The sequence below is a fragment of the Dendrobates tinctorius genome, unplaced genomic scaffold, assembly GCF_039654945.1.
Source record: "Dendrobates tinctorius isolate UK_male_01 unplaced genomic scaffold, ASM3965494v1 ptg000367l, whole genome shotgun sequence".
Taxonomy (NCBI): Eukaryota; Metazoa; Chordata; class Amphibia; order Anura; family Dendrobatidae; genus Dendrobates; species Dendrobates tinctorius.
The window spans coordinates 2,455,511-2,480,694 of NW_027362033.1; the positions used below are offsets into that span (position 1 = coordinate 2,455,511).

General features: G+C 42.4%; 1 protein-coding gene across 2 annotated transcripts in view; it reads right to left on the bottom strand.

The window, feature by feature from the left end:
• LOC141075690 (uncharacterized) overlaps positions 1-25,184 on the bottom strand; it is a 74,353-nt gene that overhangs the window by 36,284 nt on the left and 12,885 nt on the right. Inside the window, exon 1 of one of the 2 annotated variants that reach the window (XM_073562809.1) lies at positions 13,618-13,757. The exons of the other annotated variant lie outside the window; for it this stretch is intronic. The gene's annotated coding sequence lies outside the window, so the exon portion shown is untranslated. Of the gene's footprint in view, positions 1-13,617; positions 13,758-25,184 lie in introns of those variants that run through there. 2 annotated transcript variants of the gene reach the window in all.

Sequence of the window (25,184 nt, forward strand, 5' to 3'; positions counted from 1 at the left end):
ATATTACTATATCACGCTGAGGAGAAGGGCGGCCATATTACAATATATATATATATTACTATATCACAATGAGGAGAAGAACGGCCATATTACTATATATATTACTATATCACACTGAGGAGAAGGGCGGCCATATTACTATATATATTACTACATCCCACTGAGGAGAAGAGCGGCCATATTACAATATATATATATATATATATATATATATTACTATATCACACTGAGAAGGGTGGCCATATTACTATATATATTACTATATCACACTGAGGAGAAGAGCGGCCATATTACTATATATATATTACTATATCGCACTGATGAGAAGGACAGCCATATTACTATATATATTACTATATTAAACTGAGGAGAAGAGCGGCCATATTACTATATATATATTACTATATCACACTGAGGAGAAGGGCGGCCATATTACTATATATATTACTATATCACACTGAGGAGAAGAGCGGCCATATTACTATATATATTACTACATCCCACTGAGGAGAAGAGCGGCCATATTACAATATATATATATTACTATATCACACTGAGAAGGGCGGCCATATTACTATATATATTACTACATCCCACTGAGGAGAAGGGTGGCCATATTACTATACATATTACTATATCACACTGAGGAGAAGGGCGGCCATATTACGATATATATATTACTATATCACACTGTGGAGAAGAGCGGCCATATTACGATATATATATTACTATATCACACTGCGGAGAAGAGCGGCCATATTACTATATATATTACTATATCACACTGAGGAGAAGGGCGGCCATATTACTATATATATATTACTACAACACACTGAGGAGAAGTGCGGCCATATTACTATATATATTACTATATCACACTGAGGAGAAGAGAGGCCATATTACTATATATATTACTATATCACACTGAGGAGAAGGGCGGCCATATTACGATATATATATTACTATATCACACTGCGGAGAAGAGCGGCCATATTACTATATCACACTGAGGAGAAGGGCGGCCATATTACTATATATATATATATATTACTACATCACACTGAGGAGAAGAGCGGCCATATTACTATATATATTACCATATCACACTGAGGAGAAGGGCGGCCATATTACTATATATATTACTATATCACACTGAGGAGAAGGGCGGCCATATTACTATTTATATTACTATATCACACTGAGGAGAAGAGCGGCCATATTACTATATATATTACTATATTACACTGAGGAGAAGAGCGGCCATATTACTATATATATTACCATATCACACTGAGAAGGGCGGCCATATTACTATATATATTACTATATCACACTGAGGAAAAGGCGGCCATATTACTATTTATATTACTATATCACACTGAGGAGAAGAGCGGCCATATTACTATATATATTACTACATCCCACTGAGAAGAGCGGCCATATTACAATATATATATATATTACTATATCACACTGAAAAGGGCGGCCATATTACTATATATATTACTATATCACACTGAGGAGAAGAGCGGCCATATTACTATATATATATTACTATATCGCACTGAGGAGAAGGACGGCCATATTACTATATCACACTGAGGAGAAGAGCGGCCATATCACTATATATATTACTACATCCCACTGAGAAGAGCGGCCATATTACAATATATATATATATTACTATATCACACTGAAAAGGGCGGCCATATTACTATATATATTACTATATCACACTGAGGAGAAGAGCGGCCATATTACTATATATATATTACTATATCGCACTGAGGAGAAGGACGGCCATATTACTATATATATTACTACATCCCACTGAGGAGAAGAGCGGCCATATTACAATATATATATATTACTATATCACACTGAGAAGGGCGGCCATATTACTATATCACACTGAGGAGAAGGGCGGCCATATTACTAGATATATTACTACATCCCACTGAGGAGAAGGGTGGCCATATTACTATATCACACTGAGGAGAAGGGCGGCCATATTACTATATACATTACTATATCACACTGAGGAGAAGGGCGGCCATATTCCGATATATATATTACTATATCACACTGCGGAGAAGAGCGGCAATATTACTATATATATTACTATATCACAATGAGGAGAAGGGCGGCCATATTACTATATATATATTACTACATCACACTGAGGAGAAGAGCGGCCATATTACTATATATATTACTATATCACACTGAGAAGAGCGGCCATATTACTATATATATTACTATATCACACTGAGGAGAAGGGCGGCCATATTACTATATCACACTGAGAAGGGCGGCCATATTACGATATATATATTACTATATCACACTGCGGAGAAGAGCGGCCATATTACTATATATATTACTATATCACACTGAGGAGAAGGGCGGCCATATTACTATATATATATTACTACATCACACTGAGGAGAAGAGCGGCCATATTACTATATATATTACTATCTCTCACTGAGGAGAAGAGCGGCCATATTACTATATAAATTACTATATCACACTGAGGAGAAGGGCGGCCATATTACTATATCACACTGAGGAGAAGGGCGGCCATATTACTATATATATTACTATATCACACTGAGGAGAAAAGCGGCCATATTACTATATCACACTGAGGAGAAGAGCGGCCATATTACTAGATATATTACTACATCCCACTGAGGAGAAGAACGGCCATATTACTATATATATTACTATATCACACTGAGGAGAAGGGCGGCCATATTACTATATATATATTACTATATCACACTGAGAAGAGCGGCCATATTACTATATATTACTATATCACACTGAGGAGAAGGGCGGCCATATTACTATATATATTACTATATCACACTGAGGAGAAGGGCGGCCATATTACTATATATATTACTATATCACACTGAGGAGAAGGGCGGCCATATTACTATATATATTACTATATCACACTGAGGAGAAGGGCGGCCATATTACTGTTTATATATTACTATATCACACTGAGGAGAAGGGCGGCCATATTACTATATAAATTACTATATCACACTGAGGAGAAGAGCGGCCATATTACTATATATATTACTATATCACACTGAGGAGAAGAGAGGCCACATTACTATATATATTACTATATCACACTCAGGAGAAGGGCGGCCATATTACTATATATATATTACTATATCACACTGAGGAGAAGAGCGGCCATATTACTATATATATCACTATATCACACTGAGGAGAAGGGCGGCCATATTACTATATATATTACTATATCACACTGAGGAGAAGAGCGGCCATATTACTATATATATCACTATATCACACTGAGGAGAAGAGCGGCCATATTACTATATATATATTACTATATCACACTGAGGAGAAGAGCGGCCATATTACTATATATATCACTATATCACACTGAGGAGAAGAGCGGCCATATTACTATATCACACTGAGGAGAAGGGCGGCCATATTACTATCATAGAATCATAGAATCGTAGAGTTGGAAGGGACCTCCTGGGCCATCTGGTCCAACCCCCTGCTCAAAGCAGGATTCGCTAAATCATCCCAGTCAGATGTCTGTCCAGCCTCTGTTTGAAGACTTCCATTGAAGGAGAACTCACAACTTCTCGTGGCAGCCTGTTCCACTCATTGATCACTCTAACTGTCAAAAAGGTTTTTCTAATATCTAATCTGTGTCTCCTCCCATTCAGTTTCATCCCATTGCTTCTAGTCTTTCCTTGTGCAAATGAGAATAAAGTTGATCCTTCTACAATGTGACAGCCCTTTAGATATTTGTAGACAGCTATTAAGTCTCCTCTCAGTCTTCTCTTTTGCAAACTAAACATTCCCAAATCCTGCAACCTTTCCTCATAAGACAGGGTTTGCAGACCGGTCACCATTCTGGTCGCTCTTTTCTGAACTTGCTCCAGTTTGTTGATGTCTTTTTTAAAATGTGGTGCCCAAAACTGGACACAATATTCCAGATGAGGTCTGACCAAAGAGGAGTAGAGGGAAATAATGACTTCACGTGATCTAGACTGTATGCTTCTGTTAATACATCCTAGAATTGCATTTGCCTTTTTTGCTGCTGCATCACACTGTTGACTCATATTCAGTCTGTGATCTATTAGTATACCCAAGTCTTTTTCACATGTGCTGTCACTTAGCCCTATTCCTCCCATTCTATATATGCTTTTTTCATTTTTATTGCCCAGATGTAGTACTTTGCATTTCTCCCTGTTAAAAACCATTCTGTTAGTTGCTGCCCACTTCTCCAGTTTATTTAAATCTTTTTGAATCCTCTCTCTCTCTTCTCTAGTATTAGCTATCCCTCCTAGCTTTGTGTCATCAGCAAATTTAATCAGTTTACCCTCAATTCCTTCATCTAAATCGTTGATAAAGATGTTGAACAATACAGGGCCCAGGACAGAGCCCTGTGGTACCCCACTTGAGACATTCTTCCAACTGGATGTGCAGCCATTTACGACCACTCTTTGGGTCCGATCACTAAGCCAGTTATGAATCCACCTAACAGTTGCCTTGTCCATTCCATACTTAGTCATTTTTTCAATAAGGATTGTATGAGAGACTTTGTCAAATGCTTTGAAGTCAAGATATATTATATCTACAGCATTTCCTTGATCCACCCAATCAGTGATACCGTCATAGAAGGAAATTAAGTTAGTCTGACATGACTTATTAGTTACAAACCCATGCTGACTCTGTTTAATCACTTCATTCTTATCCAGGTATTGACATACATGTTGTTTAATAATTTGTTCAAAGATCTTTCCTGGTATAGAAGTCAGACTCACCGGCCTATAGTTGCCTGGGTTCACCTTCTTCCCCTTTTTGAAGATAGGAACAACATTTGCTCTTCTCCAGTCTTCTGGCACTTCTCCTGTTCTCCAAGAATTTTCAAAGATTATGGAGAGGGGTTCAAAAATTTCTTCTGCTATCTCCTTCAGTACTCTGGGGTGTAATTCATCTGGACCTGGAGACTTGAATTCATTTAGGTTAGCTAAGTGTTTCCTCACTATCTTTCTGTTTATAGATATCCTGGATTCTTCTATTCCCTTAATAGGACAGTGAATAACAGTTGGTGTTACATTTCCTTTCTGAGAGAAAACAGATGCAAAATAGGAATTTAAAAGTTCAGCCTTCTCAACATCCTGTCTTACCATTTCATCATTTTCATCCTGTAAAAATCCTATAGCATCTTTGACTTTTCTTTTACTTTTGACATATCCCCAAAATCCTTTATTATTGCTTTTGACATCTCTTGCAAGCCTCAATTCATTGTCAGCTTTAGATAATCTGATTTGTGCCCTGCAGGTTCTGCAGACAGCATTATATTCTTCTTTAGATATGCCTCCCTCTTTCCATTTTATAAACATTTTTTTCTTCCTTTTTAGCATGTGCTTTAGTTCTGTGTTCACCCATCCTGGTTTCCTTAAATGCTTCCTATTTTTCCCTCTTTTCGGAATTGTTAACAACTGTGCTTTGAGAATTTCATTTTTCAAGATTTCCCATCCTTCCTGGACATTTTTGTCTTTAAGGATATCCAGCCATTGGATCCCTCCAATTATCTTTCTGAATCCCTTAAAATCTGCCTTTCTGAAATCTAACCTTGACGTCTGAGTCTTCACAGGTCTTCCTCCTTTAGTTATCCAAAATTCTAAAATAGCATGGTCGCTATCTCCTAGGGTTCCAGCCACTTTTACCTCCTCAACCATTTCCTCCCTGTTTATAAGGATTAGATCCAAGGTAGCAGTTCCCCTTGTTTTCTCCCCTACCTTTTGGAAGATAAAGTTGTCAGCAAGAGAGGATAAGAATTTCCTTGACCTGTTAGTTTTGCCTGAGAGAGATTCCCAACAAATGTCTGGATAGTTGAAATCTCCCATGACAACTATGTCATATTTTTTGGAGAACTTGGCCATTTGATGCATAAAGAGTTCATCCTTGTCTTCAGCTTGCACAGGCGGCCTGTAGTAAATGCCTACAATGGTGTCCTTTCCATTGTTCTGTCCTTGTATTCTTACCCAAACAGTTTCCACAGAACTCCCAGTCTCTGAAGCTTCAATCTCTGTGCAGATATACGCGTTTCTAACATACAATGCAACACCCCCTCCTCGTTTATCAAGTCTGTTTCTTGCAAATAAGTTGTATCCTTCTAGTCTTGTATTCCAATCATGTGTATTGTCCCACCAAGTTTCAGTGATTCCAATGACATCATATTTCTTTTCCTGTGTTAGTAGTTCCAATTCTCCTTGTTTGTTGCCCATGCTTTGTGCATTAGTATAGAAACATTTTAGTTTGTGATTGGTTTCTCTTTCTCCAATATTTTTATTAATTAGATTCTTTCGTCTTTGTTCTTCCTTTCCACTTCTAATAGCAGAGTTCTCAATAGCATTTGTCAGGTGTATGGCTTTTTCTGGTCTTTTGCTTCCCTTCCCATGTTGTTCTAGTTTAAAGCTCTCCTTACAAGTGTAGCAAGGCGACTTCCAAATACCTGCTTTCCAGTCTTCGTAAGGTGCACCCCATCTCTAGCAAGTAGTCCATCGTATAAGTAGTTCACTCCGTGATCCAGAAATCCAAATCGTTGCTGACGGCACCATCGACGTAGCCAGTTGTTCCCCTGCAGAATCTTATTCCACCTCCTTGTTCCATGGCCATCCACTGGGAGGATGGAAGAGAAGACCACCTGCGCTCCCAGTTCTTTCACTTTCTTGCCTAAGTCTTCAAAGTCTCTGCAGATGGTTTCCAGGTCGTTTCTTGCGGTGTCATTTGTCCCCACATGTAGTAGCAGGAATGGGTAGTCATCTGTAGGTCTGAAGAGTCCTGATATCCTGTCAGACACATCTTTAATTTTTGCACCTGGAAGACAGCACATTTCTCTTGAAGTTATATCCGGTCTGCAGATAGCGGCCTCTGTTCCTCTCAGCAGGGAATCCCCCATGACCACCACTCTCCGTTTCTTCTTCACAACATTTTTCTTTCTCCACTCAGGAGGACTCTGAAGGCGTACAAGGTTGCGGTTTGTTGGCAAAGTCTTATCCTGATGTATTTCTTCATTGTTTTCCTGCGTGAGAGCCTGGTACTGGTTTCTGAGCAGTATGGGTGCTGACTGCCTCCTGATCCTCCTGCTTCTCTGGGTCACATGTCTCCATTCCTCTGTTTCTTCAGGTGCACTTCGAATTTCTTCTCTTTCTGTAACATGAAGAGATAATTCTGCTCTGTCCAAGAACTCTTCACCTTCCTTAATGATCTTCAACGTAGCTAACCTCTCTTCGAGATTTTGCAACTTTTCCTCCAACAGGGACACAAGCTTGCATTTGTGGCATGTGAAGTTTGGCTTTTCCACTGGTAAATCTGTGAACATGTAGCAAGAAATGCAGCTCACCAAATGGCTCCTGGCCTCTTCCATCTTGAGATTTCTTAAAAACGATGAAAGATGAGCCAAAATTCGCGCGCCTATCGGCGCGCGGTTTTTCCGATTTCCTCTTTTCAGCTGCAACGGCCAAAACCCAGTGATCGTTGAGCTCGCGGAGACTCTTCACTTACCCCAGAAGGCACTGGGAATATGCAAATGATCTCCTCAAGACTCTGAGGAGAAGAGCGGCCATATTACTATATATATATTACTATATCACACTGAGAAGGGCGGCCATATTACTATATATATTACTATATCACACTGAGGAGAAGAGCGGCCATATTAATATATATATTACTATATCACACTGAGAAGGGCGGCCATATTACTATATATATTACTATATCACACTGAGGAGAAGAGCAGCCATATTACTATATATATTACTATATCACACTGAGAAGGGCGGCCATATTACTATATATATTACTATATCACACTGAGGAGAAGGGCGGCCATATTACTATATATATATTACTATATCACACTGAGGAGAAGGGCGGCCATATTACTAGATATATTACTACATCCCACTGAGGAGAAGAGCGGCCATATTACTATATATATTACTATATCACATTGAGAAGGGCGGCCATATTACTATATATATTACTATATCACACTGAGGAGAAGGGCGGCCATATTACTAGATATATTACTACATCCCACTGAGGAGAAGGGCGGCCATATTACTATATATATTACTATATCACACTGAGGAGAAGGGCGGCCATATTACTATATATATTACTATATCACACTGAGGAGAAGGGCGGCCATATTACTATATATATTACTATATCACATTGAGAAGGGCGGCCATATTACTATATATATTACTATATCACACTGAGGAGAAGGGCGGCCATATTACTATATATATTACTATATCACACTGAGGAGAAGAGCGGCCATATTACTATATATATTACTATATCACACTGAGGAGAAGGGCGGCCATATTACTATATATATTACTATATCACATTGAGAAGGGCGGCCATATTACTATATATATTACTATATCACACTGAGGAGAAGGGCGGCCATATTACTATATATATTACTATATCACACTGAGGAGAAGAGCGGCCATATTACTATATATATATTACTATATCACACTGAGGAGAAGGGCGGCCATATTACTAGATATATTACTACATCCCACTGAGGAGAAGAGCGGCCATATTACTATATCACACTGAGAAGGGCGGCCATATTACTATATATATTACTATATCACACTGAGGAGAAGGGCGGCCATATTACTAGATATATTACTACATCCCACTGAGGAGAAGGGCGGCCATATTACTATATATATTACTATATCACACTGAGGAGAAGAGCAGCCATATTACTATATATATTACTACATCACACTGAGGAGAAGGGCGGCCATATTACTAGATATATTACTACATCCCACTGAGGAGAAGAGCGGCCATATTACTATATATATTACTATATCACACTGAGGAGAAGGGCGGCCATATTACTATATATATATTACTACATCACACTGAGGAGAAGAGCGGCCATATTACTATATCACACTGAGGAGAAGGGCGGCCATATTACTATATATATTACTATATCACACTGAGGAGAAGGGAGGCCATATTACCATATATATTACTACATCACACTGAGGAAAAGGGCGGCCATATTACTATATATATTATTATATCACACTGAGGAGAAGGGCGGCCATATTACTATATCTATTACTATATCACACTGAGGAGAAGGGCGGCCATATTACTATATATATATTACTACATCACACTGAGGAGAAGAGCGGCCATATTACTATATATATTACTATATCACACTGAGGAGAAGGGCGGCCATATTACTATATATTACTATATCACACTCAGGAGAAGGGCGGCCATATTACTATATATATATTACTATATCACACTGAGGAGAAGAGCGGCCATATTACTATATATATTACTATATCACACTGAGAAGAAGGGCAGCCATATTACTATATATATCACTATATCACACTGAGGAGAAGGGCGGCCATATTACTATATATATTACTATATCACACTCAGGAGAAGGGCGGCCATATTACTATATATATTACTATATCACACTGAGAAGGGCGGCCATATTACTATATATATTACTATATCACACTGAGGAGAAGGGCGGCCATATTACTAGATATATTACTACATCCCACTGAGGAGAAGGGCGGCCATATTACTATATATATTACTATATCACACTGAGGAGAAGAGCGGCCAAATTACTATATATATTACTATATCACACTGAGGAGAAGAGCGGCCATATTAATATATATATTACTACATCCCACTGAGGAGAAGAGCGGCCATATTACTATATATATTACTATATCACACTGAGAAGGGCGGCCATATTACTATATCACACTGAGGAGAAGGGTGGCCATATTACTAGATATATTACTACATCCCACTGAGGAGAAGGGCGGCCATATTACTATATCACACTGAGAAGAGCGGCCATATTACTATATATATTACTATATCACACTGAGAAGGGCGGCCATATTACTAAATATATTACTACATCCCACTGAGGAGAAGAGCGGCCATATTACTATATATATTACTATATCACACTGAGGAGAAGGGCGGCCATATTACTATATATATATATATATATTACTATATCACACTGAGGAGAAGAGCGGCCATATTACTATATATTACTATATCACACTGAGGAGAAGGGCGGCCATATTACTATATATATATTACTACATCACACTGAGGAGAAGAGCGGCCATATTACTATATATATTACTATATCACACTGAGGAGAAGGGTGGCCATATTACTATATATATTACTATATCACACTGAGGAGAAGGGAGGCCATATTACTATATATATTACTATATCACACTGAGAAGAGTGGCCATATTACTATATATATTACTATATCACACTGAGGAGAAGGGCGGCCATATTACTATATATATTACTATATCACACTGAGGAGAAGAGCGGCCATATTACTATATATATTACTATATAGCACTGAGGAGAGGGGCGGCCATATTACTATATATATTACTATATCACACTCAGGAGAAGGGCGGCCATATTACTATATATATTACTATATCACACTGAGGAGAAGAGCGGCCATATTACTATATCACACAGAGAAGGGCAGCCATATTACTATATATATCACTATATCACACTGAGGAGAAGGGCGGCCATATTACTATATATATTACTATATCACACTGAGAAGGGCGACCATATTACTATATATATTACTATATCACACTGAGGAGAAGAGCGGCCATATTACTATATATATTACTATATCACACTGAGGAGAAGAGCGGCCATATTACTATATCACACAGAGAAGGGCGGCCATATTACTATATATATTACTATATCACACTGAGGAGAAGGGCGGCCATATTACTATATATATTACTATATCACACTGAGGAGAAGGGCGACCATATTACTATATATATTACTATATCACACTGAGAAGGGCGGCCATATTACTATATCACACTGAGGAGAAGGGCGGCTATATTACTATATATATATTACTATATCACACTGAGGAGAAGGGCGGCCATATTACTAGATATATTACTACATCCCACTGAGGAGAAGGGCGGCCATATTACTATATATATTACTATATCACACTGAGGAGAAGAGCGGCCAAATTACTATATATATTACTATATCACACTGAGGAGAAGAGCGGCCATATTAATATATATATTACTACATCCCACTGAGGAGAAGAGCGGCCATATTACTATATATATTACTATATCACACTGAGAAGGGCGGCCATATTACTATATCACACTGAGGAGAAGGGTGGCCATATTACTAGATATATTACTACATCCCACTGAGGAGAAGGGCGGCCATATTACTATATATATTACTATATCACACTGAGGAGAAGAGCGGCCATATTACTATATATATTACTATATCACACTGAGGAGAAGGGCGGCCATATTACTATATATATATATATATATATATATATATATATATATATATATATTACTATATCACACTGAGGAGAAGAGCGGCCATATTACTATATCACACTGAGGAGAAGGGCGGCCATATTACTATATATATATTACTACATCACACTGAGGAGAAGAGCGGCCATATTACTATATATATTACTATATCACACTGAGGAGAAGGGCGGCCATATTACTATATATATTACTATATCACACTGAGGAGAAGGGAGGCCATATTACTATATATATTACTATATCACACTGAGAAGAGCGGCCATATTACTATATATATTACTATATATATATTACTATATCACACTGAGGAGAAGGGCGGCCATATTACTATATATATTACTATATCACACTGAGGAGAAGAGCGGCCATATTACTATATATATTACTATATAGCACTGAGGAGAGGGGCGGCCATATTACTATATATATTACTATATCACACTGAGGAGAAGGGCGGCCATATTACTATATATATTACTATATCACACTGAGAAGAGCGGCCATATTACTATATCACACAGAGAAGGGCAGCCATATTACTATATATATCACTATATCACACTGAGGAGAAGGGCGGCCATATTACTATATATATTACTATATCACACTGAGGAGAAGAGCGGCCATATTACTATATATATTACTATATCACACTGAGGAGAAGAGCGGCCATATTACTATATATATATTACTATATCACACTGAGGAGAAGGGCGGCCATATTACTATATATATTACTATATCACACTGAGGAGAAGGGCGGCCATATTACTATATATATTACTATATCACACTGAGGAGAAGAGCGGCCATATTACTATATATATTACTATATCACACTGAGGAGAAGGGCGACCATATTACTATATATATTACTATATCACACTGAGGAGAAGAGCGGCCATATTACTATATATATTACTATATCACACTGAGGAGAAGAGCGGCCATATTACTATATATATATTACTATATCACACTGAGGAGAAGGGCGGCCATATTACTATATATATTACTATATCACACTGAGGAGAAGGGCGGCCATATTACTATATATATTACTATATCACACTGAGGAGAAGGGCGACCATATTACTATATATATTACTATATCACACTGAGGAGAAGAGCGGCCAAATTACTATATCACACTGAGAAGAGCGGCCATATTACTATATATATTACTATATCACTCTGAGGAGAAGGGCGGCCATATTACTATATATATTACTATCTCTCACTGAGGAGAAGAGCGGCCATATTACTATATATATTACTATATCACACTGAGGAGAAGGGCGGCCATATTACTATATATATTACTATATCACACTGAGGAGAGGGGCGGCCATATTACTATATATATTACTATATCACACTGAGGAGAAGAGCGGCCATATTACTATATATATTACTATATCACACTGAGGAGAAGGGCGGCTATATTACTATATCACACTGAGGAGAAGGGCGGCCATATTACTATATATATTACTATATCACACTGAGGAGAAGGGCGGCCATATTACTATATATATTACTATATCACACTGAGGAGAGGGGCGGCCATATTACTATATATATTACTATATCACACTGAGGAGAAGAGCGGCCATATTACTATATATATTACTATATCACACTGAGGAGAAGGGCGGCCATATTACTATATCACACTGAGGAGAAGGGCGGCCATATTACTATATATATTACTATATCACACTGAGGAGAAGGGCGGCCATATTACTATATCACACTGAGGAGAAGGGCGGCCATATTACTATATATATTACTATATCACACTGAGGAGAAGGGCGGCCATATTACTATATATATTACTATATCACACTGAGGAGAAGAGCGGCCATATAACCAGACAAATCACGCTGTGACTTATTAGTCAGGATTCGTCTTCTTCTGTGCGGTGACACCAGAGACGATCAGTGATCTCAGTACATCGCAGACACAGATACAGGGCCCCACTGTCACTCACCACCATGGGGCCCCCGGCTGCTCTGAGAGCCCTGTGGTGGGGGGGGCAGTCACACGTCACCGACTCATCCTGAAAACATGGGAATGACAGGAGGAAAGTCAGCAGCGGTCTCACCTCAGCAGTCACGTCCCAACACTCTGAAATCCCTGTCTCTGTGGCCTGCGGTCTCTGGAGGTCTCTGCTCCTCTGATACTTTCCCATCCAACAACTTTACAGCACTTCCTGCTGAGTCACCGACACCTCCCATATACCGAGGACAGGAGGAGCGGTACTGTGCAGTGTATATATACAGGAGTGGTACTGTGCAGTGTATATATACAGGAGTGGTACTGTGCAGTGTATATATACAGGAGTGGTACTGTGCAGTGTATATATACAGGAGGAGCGGTACTGTGCGGTGTATATATACAGGAGGAGTGGTGCTGTGCAGTGTATATAGACAGGAGGAGTGGTACTGTGCAGTGTATATATACAGGAGGAGGGGTACTGTGCAGTGTATATATACAGGAGGAGTGGTACTGTGCAGTGTATATATACAGGAGGAGTGGTACTGTGCAGTGTATATATACAGGAGGAGGGGTACTGTGCAGTGTATATATACAGGAGGAGTGGTACTGTGCAGTGTATATATACAGGAGGAGGGGTACTGTGCAGTGTATATATACAGGAGGAGGGGTACTGTGCAGTGTATATATACAGGAGGAGGGGTACTGTGCAGTGTATATATACAGGAGGAGTGGTACTGTGCAGTGTATATATACAGGAGGAGTGGTACTGTGCAGTGTATATATACAGGAGGAGGGGTACTGTGCAGTGTATATATACAGGAGGAGTGGTACTGTGCAGTGTATATATACAGGAGGAGGGGTACTGTGCAGTGTATATATACAGGAGGAGTGGTACTGTGCAGTGTATATATACAGGAGGAGTGGTACTGTGCAGTGTATATATACAGGAGGAGCGGTACTGTGCAGTGTATATATACAGGAGGAGCGGTACTGTGCAGTGTATATATACAGGAGGAGTGGTACTGTGCAGTGCATATATACAGGAGGAGTGTTACTGTGCCGTGTATATATATACAGGAGGAGTGGTACTGTGCAGTGTATATATACAGGAGGAGGGGTACTGTGCAGTGTATATATACAGGAGGAGGGGTACTGTGCAGTGTATATATACAGGAGGAGTGTTACTGTGCAGTGTATATATACAGGAGGAGCGGTACTGTGCAGTGTATATATACAGGAGGAGTGGTGCTGTGCAGTGTATATATACAGGAGGAGTGGTACTGTGCCGTGTATATATATACAGGAGGAGTGGTACTGTGCAGTGTATATATACAGGAGGAGTGGTACTGTGCAGTGTATATATACAGGAGGAGGGGTACTGTGCAGTGTATATATACAGGAGGAGGGGTACTGTGCAGTGTATATATACAGGAGGAGTGTTACTGTGCAGTGTATATATACAGGAGGAGCGGTACTGTGCAGTGTATATATACAGGAGGAGTGGTGCTGTGCAGTGTATATATACAGGAGGAGTGGTACTGTGCCGTGTATATATATACAGGAGGAGTGGTACTGTGCAGTGTATATATACAGGAGGAGTGGTACTGTGCAGTGTATATATACAGGAGGAGGGGTACTGTGCAGTGTATATATACAGGAGGAGTGGTACTGTGCAGTGTATATATACAGGAGGAGGGGTACTGTGCAGTGTATATATACAGGAGGAGGGGTACTGTGCAGTGTATATATACAGGAGGAGGGGTACTGTGCAGTGTATATATACAGGAGGAGTGGTACTGTGCAGTGTATATATACAGGAGGAGGGGTACTGTGCAGTGTATATATACAGGAGGAGTGGTACTGTGCAGTGTATATATACAGGAGGAGCGGTACTGTGCAGTGTATATATACAGGAGGAGTGGTGCTGTGCAGTGTATATATACAGGAGGAGTGGTACTGTGCCGTGTATATATATACAGGAGGAGTGGTACTGTGCAGTGTATATATACAGGAGGAGGGGTACTGTGCAGTGTATATATACAGGAGGAGTGTTACTGTGCCGTGTATATATATACAGGAGGAGTGGTACTGTGCAGTGTATATATACAGGAGGAGGGGTACTGTGCAGTGTATATATACAGGAGGAGGGGTACTGTGCAGTGTATATATACAGGAGGAGTGGTACTGTGCAGTGTATATATACAGGAGGAGTGGTACTGTGCAGTGTATATATACAGGAGGAGGGGTACTGTGCAGTGTATATATACAGGAGGAGTGGTACTGTGCAGTGTATATATACAGGAGGAGTGGTACTGTGCAGTGTATATATACAGGAGGAGCGGTACTGTGCAGTGTATATATACAGGAGGAGTGGTACTGTGCAGTGTATATATACAGGAGGAGTGTTACTGTGCCGTGTATATATATACAGGAGGAGTGGTACTGTGCAGTGTATATATACAGGAGGAGGGGTACTGTGCAGTGTATATATACAGGAGGAGCGGTACTGTGCAGTGTATATATACAGGAGGAGTGGTACTGTGCAGTGTATATATACAGGAGGAGTGGTACTGTGCAGTGTATATATACAGGAGGAGCGGTACTGTGCAGTGTATATATACAGGAGGAGTGGTACTGTGCAGTGTATATATACAGGAGGAGTGGTACTGTGCAGTGTATATATACAGGAGGAGTGGTACTGTGCAGTGTATATATACAGGAGGAGCGGTACTGTGCAGTGTATATATACAGGAGGAGTGGTACTGTGCAGTGTATATATACAGGAGGAGTGGTACTGTGCAGTGTATATATACAGGAGGAGTGGTACTGTGCAGTGTATATATACAGGAGGAGTGGTACTGTGCAGTGTATATATACAGGAGGAGTGGTACTGTGCAGTGTATATATACAGGAGGAGTGGTACTGTGCAGTGTATATATACAGGAGGAGGGGTACTGTGCAGTGTATATATACAGGAGGAGTGGTACTGTGCAGTGTATATATACAGGAGGAGTGGTACTGTGCAGTGTATATATACAGGAGTGGTACTGTGCAGTGTATATATACAGGAGTGGTACTGTGCAGTGTATATATACAGGAGGAGCGGTACTGTGCAGTGTATATATACAGGAGGAGCGGTACTGTGCAGTGTATATATACAGGAGGAGTGGTACTGTGCAGTGTATATATACAGGAGGAGCGGTACTGTGCAGTGTATATATACAGGAGGAGTGGTACTGTGCAGTGTATATATACAGGAGGAGTGGTACTGTGCAGTGTATATATACAGGAGTGGTACTGTGCAGTGTATATATACAGGAGTGGTACTGTGCAGTGTATATATACAGGAGGAGAGGTACTGTGCAGTGTATATATACAGGAGGAGCGGTACTGTGCAGTGTATATACACAGGAGGAGTGGTACTGTGCAGTGTATATATACAGGAGTGGTACTGTGCAGTGTATATATACAGGAGAAGTGGTACTGTGCAGTGTATATATATATATATACACACAGGAGCGGTACTGTGCAGTGTATATATACAGGAGGTGCGGTACTGTGCAGTGTATATATACAGGAGGAGTGGTACTGTGCAGTGTATATATACAGGAGGAGCGGTACTGTGCAGTGTATATATACAGGAGGAGCGGTACTGTGCAGTGTATATATACAGGATGAGTGGTACTGTGCAGTGTATATACAGGAGGAGCGGTACTGTCCAGTATATATATACAGGAGGAGTTGTACTGTGCAGTGTATATATACAGGAGGAGTGGTACTGTGCAGTGTATATATACAGGAGGAGTGGTACTGTGCAGTGTATATATACAGGAGGAGTGGTACTGTGCAGTGTATATATACAGGAGGAGCGGTACTGTGCAGTGTATATATACAGGAGGAGTGGTACTGTGCAGTGTATATATACAGGAGGAGTGGTACTGTCCAGTATATATATACAGGAGGAGCGGTACTGTCCAGTATATATATACAGGAGGAGTGGTACTGTGCAGTGTATACATACAGGAGGAGTGGTACTGTACAGTGTATATACAGGAGGAGCGGGACTGTGCAGTGTATATATACAGGAGGAGTGGTACTGTGCAGTGTATATATACAGGAGGAGTGGTACTGTACAGTGTATATACAGGAGGAGTGGTACTGTGCAGTGTATATATACAGGAGGAGTGGTACTGTGCAGTGTATACATACAGGAGGAGTGGTACTGTACAGTGTATATACAGGAGGAGTGGTACTGTGCAGTGTATATATACAGGAGGAGTGGTACTGTGCAGTGTATATATACAGGAGGATCGGTACTGTGCAGTATATACAGTCATGGCCAAAAGTATTGACACCCCTGCAATTCTGTCAGATAATAGTTTCTTCCTGAAAATGATTGCAAACACAAATTCTTTGGTATTATCTTCATTTAATTTGTCTTAAATGAAAAAACACAAAAGAGAATGAAGCAAAAAGCAAAACATTGATCATTTTACACAAAACTCCAAAAATGGGCCAGACAAAAGTATTGGCACCCTCAGCCTAATACTTGGTTGCACAACCTTTAGCCAAAATAACTGCGACCAACCGCTTCCGGTAACCATCCAGGGCTGTGGAGTCGGTAAGCCAAACCTGCGACTCCGACTCCTCAATTTCCCTTACACCGACTCCGACTCCACGACTCCGACTCCCACACATATTGCTTATATTTAAGTAAAAAATTTATTGTAGTACAATGTGAACCTCAGACATTTAATCATTTTTATGATCCAATAATCAAGATTTTTAGATAGAACAGAATATATATTGGTGTACTACCCGGTTTTCATTCTTTTTGGTACAGATACGATATGGATAGACAGATATGGATAAATGGATAGATAGAGCAGATTTCTAATCTGCTTTTGCTATTGAAAACATTATCTATGAGCTCAAAAACCTTTCAGGTGATGCAGTTTTTTAAAAAGATGATCAACTTTTGCAGCTGAAAAACGTATCCTCAAAAAACACTGGAAAAACGCTGTGTGTGAATGTAGCCTTAGATCAGGAATATAACAGCCATTTATAGGACATTTCATAACTTTCCCAAACTCCTATAAAAAAATATTCAGCACATCCTGCATTGAATTACTGTACCCAACTTATTATATATTTTAGGAGTCGGAGTCGCTCCATTTTATACCGACTCCAACTCCGACTCCGACTCCACCAAAATGAGCACCGACTCCGACTCCACGACTCCGACTCCACAGCCCTGTAACCATCAATGAGTTTCTTACAATGCTCTGCTGGAATTTTAGACCATTCTTCTTTGGCAAACTGCTCCAGGTCCCTGATATTTGAAGGGTGCCTTCTCCAAACTGCCATTTTTAGATCTCTCCACAGGTGTTCTATGGGATTCAGGTCTGGACTCATTGCTGGCCACCTTAGAAGTCTCCAGTGCTTTCTCTCAAACCATTTTCTAGTGCTTTTTGAAGTGTGTTTTGGGTCATTGTCCTGCTGGAAGACCCATGACCTCTGAGGGAGACCCAGCTTTCTCACACTGGGCCCTACATTATGCTGCAAAATTTGTTGGTAGTCTTCTGACTTCATAATGCCATGCACACGGTCAAGCAGTCCAGTGCCAGAGGCAGCAAAGCAACCCCAAAACATCAGGGAACCTCCACCATGTTTGACTGTAGGGACCGTGTTCTTTTCTTTGAATGCCTCTTTGTTTCTCCTGTAAACTCTATGTTGATGCCTTTGCCCTAAAAGCTCTACTTTTGTCTCATCTGACCAGAGAACATTCTTCCAAAACGTTTTAGGCTTTTTCAGGTAAGTTTTGGCAATCTCCAGCCTGGCTTTTTTATGTCTCGGGGTAAGAAGTGGAGTCTTCCTGGGTCTCCTACCATACAGTCCCTTTTCATTCAGGCGCCGACGGATAGTACAGGTTGACACTGTTGTACCGTCAGACTGCAGGGCAGCTTGAACTTGTTTGGATGTTAGTCGAGGTTCTTTATCCAACATCCGCACAATCTTGCGTTGAAATCTCTTGTGAATTTTTCTTTTCCGTCCACATCTAGGGAGGTTAGCCACAGTGCCATGGGCTTTACACTTCTTGATGACACTGCGCACGGTAGACACAGGAACATTCAGGTCTTTGGAGATGGACTTGTAGCCTTGAGATTGCTCATGCTTCCTCACAATTTGGTTTCTCAAGTCCTCAGACAGTTCTTTGGTCTTCTTTCTTTTCTCCATGCTCAATGTGGTACACACAAGGACACAGGACAGAGGTTGAGTCAACTTTAATCCATGTCAACTGGCTGCAAGTGTGATTTAGTTATTGCCAACACCTGTTAGGTGCCACAGGTAAGTTACAGGTGCTGCTAATTACACAAATTAGAGAAGCATCACATGATTTTTCCAACAGTGCCAATACTTTTGTCCACCCTCTTTTTTATGTTTGGTGTGGAATTATATCCAATTTGGCTTTAGGACAATTCTTTTTGTGTTTTTTTCATCTAAGACAAATTAAATGAAGATAATAATACCAAAGAATTTGTGTTTCCAATCATTTTCAGGGAGAAACTGAGTATTATGTGACAGAATTGCAGGGGTGTCAATACTTTTGGCCACAGTCTGTGCTGGCTAAAAGGATAGGATAATGGCTGAGCTGCAGATGGAGACAGTCTGGCAAGCCTGGCCTATACAGAGAGGGCTCTGCAGCTGCTACCTGACAAACACAGCTCTGCTACATGCCTGTCCCATTATGGAGAGGGCAATGCAGCTGCTACCTGACACACACAGCTCTGCTACATGCCTGGCCTATACAGAGAGGGCTCTGCAGCTGCTACTGACAAACACAGCTCTGCAACATGCCTGTCCCATTATGGAGAGGGCTCTGCAGCTGCTACTTGACACACACAACCCTACTACATGCCTGGCCTATACAGAGATGGCTCTGCAGCTGCTACCTGACAAACACAGTTCTGCTACATGCCTGTCCCATTATGGAGAGGGCAATGCAGCTGCTACCTGACACACACAGCTCTGCTACATGCCTGGCCTATACAGAGATGGCTCTGCAGCTGCTACCTGACAAACACAGCTCTGCTACATGCCTGTCCCATTATGGAGAGGGCTCTGCAGCTGCTACCCGACACACAGCTCTGCTACATGCCTCGCCTATACAGAGAGGGCTCTGCAGCTGCTACCCGACCCACAGTTCTGCTACATGCCTGGCCTATACAGAGAGGGCTCTGCAGCTGCTACCTGACAAAAACACAGCTCTGCTACATGCCTGTCACATTATGGAGAGGGCTCTGCAGCTGCTACCTGACAAACACAGCTCTGCTACATGCCTGTCCCATTATGGAGAGGGCTCTGCAGCTGCTACCTGACACACACAGCTCTGGAACATGCCTGGCAGGCATGTAGCAGAGCTGTGCGAGTCAGGTAGCAGCTGCAGAGCCCTCTCCTGTGTCTGGACCAGGCATGTAGGACTCATTCAACATGCGGCATGCCTATGGACGCTGGAGATTTGTCCCCCACAGCCCCACTCCCACCCCATCCATTATGAACCCGGGCCCACACCACCGGAGACGTCAGAGAGAGACAGACTGAGACACAGACTACTTACCCTGCCTCATGGCTCTGCCTGCCGTTGGTCTGCGCCTCGCCGTCCACTATCTTCTGCAAGTCCAACTGCTCCCACAGCCTCCCAGTCCCACGTGGTGGTACACTGCAGCTCCTCTGCTCTGGGAATGAGGAAGTGGAGCAGACGCAGAGCAGTGTGTGATGTCAGCGCTGTGGCTGGCCTGGACCATTGTGAAGGGGGGAGATTGTGGCGCTGGCTGGACTATGGTGCGGGGGGGGCAGCAGGCGCTGGGTTTTGATTATAAATTAAGCTGGAGAAACCTGAATAAAATTTAGGGGGGCCCTAGCGCGGACCAGGCTGCCAGTGTGCTCGGGCCCCCCTAATCACCGGGCCCCATACACATGTAAGGGCTGTCATGCCCTGATGGCGGCCCTGGGAGTGGAGCCTCTGCTGCAGCCCCATTGTCACTTGGGCCAGCTTCTGCGCCCGCTGGGCTCTGGTTGTTGTCCAGCTGCACCAGAGCCACGATCAGTTGGGCTCTGTTTTTGTTCGCGGCGTCAAGGCCTCGGTACGTGCATAACCCAGCAAGAACTTCCTTTTTCTGCTGTTTGTACCAAGGTTCTCCTTTGGCCGCCATGGTTGCCAAATAAAAGATAGGAAAAAAAAACACGAAGAAAAGGGAGGGAAAACTCGCAAGTACACAAAAATGTCTCAGGACTAGTAACCACTGAGTCTGTTCTCCAAAACCTATGATGCAGGATTCCCGCAGGAACCGTGCAGGTCTTTAGTGAGAGGAATGATTGCTCAAACCAAATCACTAATGCTCTAGGATTATCCCACCGCTCTGCCACCAAATTGTGACGACGAGCGCACCCTGTGCCACCAATATGTCGCGATCCCACCACCAACCCTGGTGTATCAGCGGACGAAGGGATGCGGCACACGGCTATCACAGGCACAGTGGGGGCTTATCTTAGTTATCCCGCCATTGGCACCATGTGACAAAAATAAACAGCAAGCTAATCTCGCTCTACAATTTACCGCAGGGGGGAGTTTTGGATGCCCCACCACTGCTAACAACCTTCCAAGAACTGCGGGGATTTATGTATATCCCACTTTCTCCGTTCCACTTTGGAACTCGCAGCTCTCCGGCGCCCCCCTTACCCTCAGGTCAGTCAGGGAACTGCACCTACGATAATTGGTTGCCAGATGGGCTGCTTGTTGTGCACGGGCAATTAGACTACTGCAGTAAGGGAATTATCAATGCTTTGGCCTCAACCACTCATTCAGCAATACAAGACCCTTCCGTACTTCCAGCTAGCCTAACCAACCGCACACACCACGCTGCCACCAGCCACAATTCACTTAATCAAAGAGTTAATTAAGAGGGTCTGTGGCAAACCCCCAAATTAGTAGCGATTATCTAAAAAAGGCGCATAGTTCGTTTCTTAGAGCATGGAGACAAACTGATAATTTTATCATTTATTCCCAAAAATGCGGGCAGTGATTACACAGATAAAAGTTGTTACAAAGTTGAGACATTAAATATGCACAATGCAAATATACAAAAATAACATGGATGAAGAGACAGAAATTACACTTACATGTGCTTAGTTGGTATTAGGCAATCCCATGTGGCTCAGGGGATGGGCAGCAGCCAGACATCCCAAGACATCGGGTAGGTCTTGTCAGCATGCAATCTGTAGCTCAAACTGACTGAATTTTGGGAGGGAATACCTAATCCCTTTGGGTTTGTGACCTCATGAAATGGGCGGTCTGGTGAGGTCCAACCCCCCTTCTCTCTAAGTTGCAATTTATCTAAAAACTTATAATAACCATATCTTAACGAGGGAAGCTCGTATAAACTCACCAAGGGTATCATTGTTTGTAGTTTATCAAACCCAATAAGACAACATCAAACATGCCGTAATTAAGACACTCCGTTTGGGAGCAATCCATATCTCAGTTTCTGGAGGTCCGAGAACTTCGCAAGAGCTACCGTAGCGAAGCTGGGTCCACTCAGATCACAGAATTGTCCGTTTCATTTTTCCGCCGCGACCTGGCCCTGTGCTAGCTTAGTTTAATATTTCCCATAATTTTCATTCATTCGGCCGCATGTTTGAGAACAAAAGGAATCCTGCCACTTTGCTGTGCAGGGAGGGGGAGGAGAAGGCTACGAGAGAAGAATCTCACACTGAAGTTTCAGGTTTCACAGCTGCAGGCAGATAGCTGTGTGTGGAGGAAGGGAAGATTCTAGAAGTCATACCTTACAGACATTTTACATTACACCTCCACATTTTAGAGGGCGCTACGGAGGCATTACCTGACGGTAATCGGCCATGCGCACCTCAGCGGGTTCGCCTCGGCGAGACAACCCATCGGCATTATCATGTTCACTGCCCTTTTTGTGTTGTACAGTAAAGTCATACTGTTGAAGGGAAAGGCTCCAGCGGAGCACCCTTCCATTGGTTCCGGACACTGTGTGCAACCAGCTCAGAGGGTTGTGGTCAGTTACAACCGTAAAGGTGCTCCCGTACAGGTAGGGCTGCAAACGTTGCAGTGCCCACACCATGGCCAGACACTCCTTCTCGATGGTGGAGTATACCACTTCCCTCGGCAAAAGTTTCCGGCTCAGGTATAACACGGGGTACTCCTGGTTCCCCGAGTCGAACTGGCTGAGCACAGCACCGAGGCCAAACTCGCTGGCGTCGGTCTGTACCAGAAACGGGCAACTGCTGTCGACTGCTCTCAACACTGGAGAGTTGCACAGGGCTGTTTTTAAAGCTTGGAAGGCCGCCTCACAGTCATCTGTCCAGTTGACTGTTTGGGGTAGCCTCTGCTTGGTGAGGTCGGTCAAGGGTTTTTCAAGTGCGCTATAGTCCTGCACGAGCCGCCTATAGTACCCTGCAGTGCCCAAGAAGGACTTCACCTGTTTCCTGGTCCTGGGGGTGGGCCAGGACGCGATTGCGTCCATCTTTTCTGGCTCCGGACTCATGGAACCCCCACCTACCCGGTGTCCCAGGCAGTGGACCTCGCTCATGCCCATCTGGCACTTTCCCGGCTTGATAGTCAGGCCTGCCTGGTGAAGACGCTTCAGCACCTCCTGGAAGTGCTGAAGGTGTTCCTCCCAGGTGGAACTGAAGATGGCGATGTCGTCCAAGTACGCCACCGCATACTCCTCCAGTCCCCGAAGCAGGTGGTTGACCAGGCCCCGCCTCTCATTATGATGTCATAATGGTTGCAAAGGTGACGCTGATGTCATCATAGGTTGCAAGCCCCTCTGCTCGCTATGATGTCATAATAGTTGACTATGGGATGGAGGATGTGTGATGGGTATATGGGCACGGGACTATGAGATGGAGGATGTGTGATGGGTATATGGGCACTTGACTATGGGATGGAGGATATGTGTATGGGCACGGGACTATGGGATGAGGATATGTATGATGGGTATATGGGCACGGGACTATGGGATGGCGGATATGTATGATGGGTATATGGGCACGGGACTATGGGATGGAGGATATGTATAATGGGTATGGGACGGAGGATGTATGACGGGTATATGGGCACTGGACTGTGGGATGGAGGATATGTATGATGGGTATATGGGCACGGGACTATGGGATGGAGGATGTATGATGGGTATATGGGCACTGGACTATGGGATGGAGGATATGTATGATGGGTATATGGGCACGGGACTATGGGATGGAGGATGTATGATGGGTATATGGGCACTGGACTATGGGATGGATGTGTGATGGGTATACGGGCACTGGACTATGGGATGGACGATATGTATGATGGGTATATGGGCACGGGCCTAAGGGATCGTGGATATGTATAATGGGTATATGGGCACTGGACTATGGGATGGAGGATGTGTGATGGGTATATGGGCATGGGACTATGGGATGGAGGATGTATGACGAGTATATGGGCATGGGACGGATGTATGACGGGTATATGGGCACTGGACTGTGGGATGGAGGATATGTATGATGGGTATATGGGCACGGGACTATGGGATGGAGGATATGTATGATGGGTATATGGGCACGGGACTATGGGATGGAGGATATGTATAATGGGTA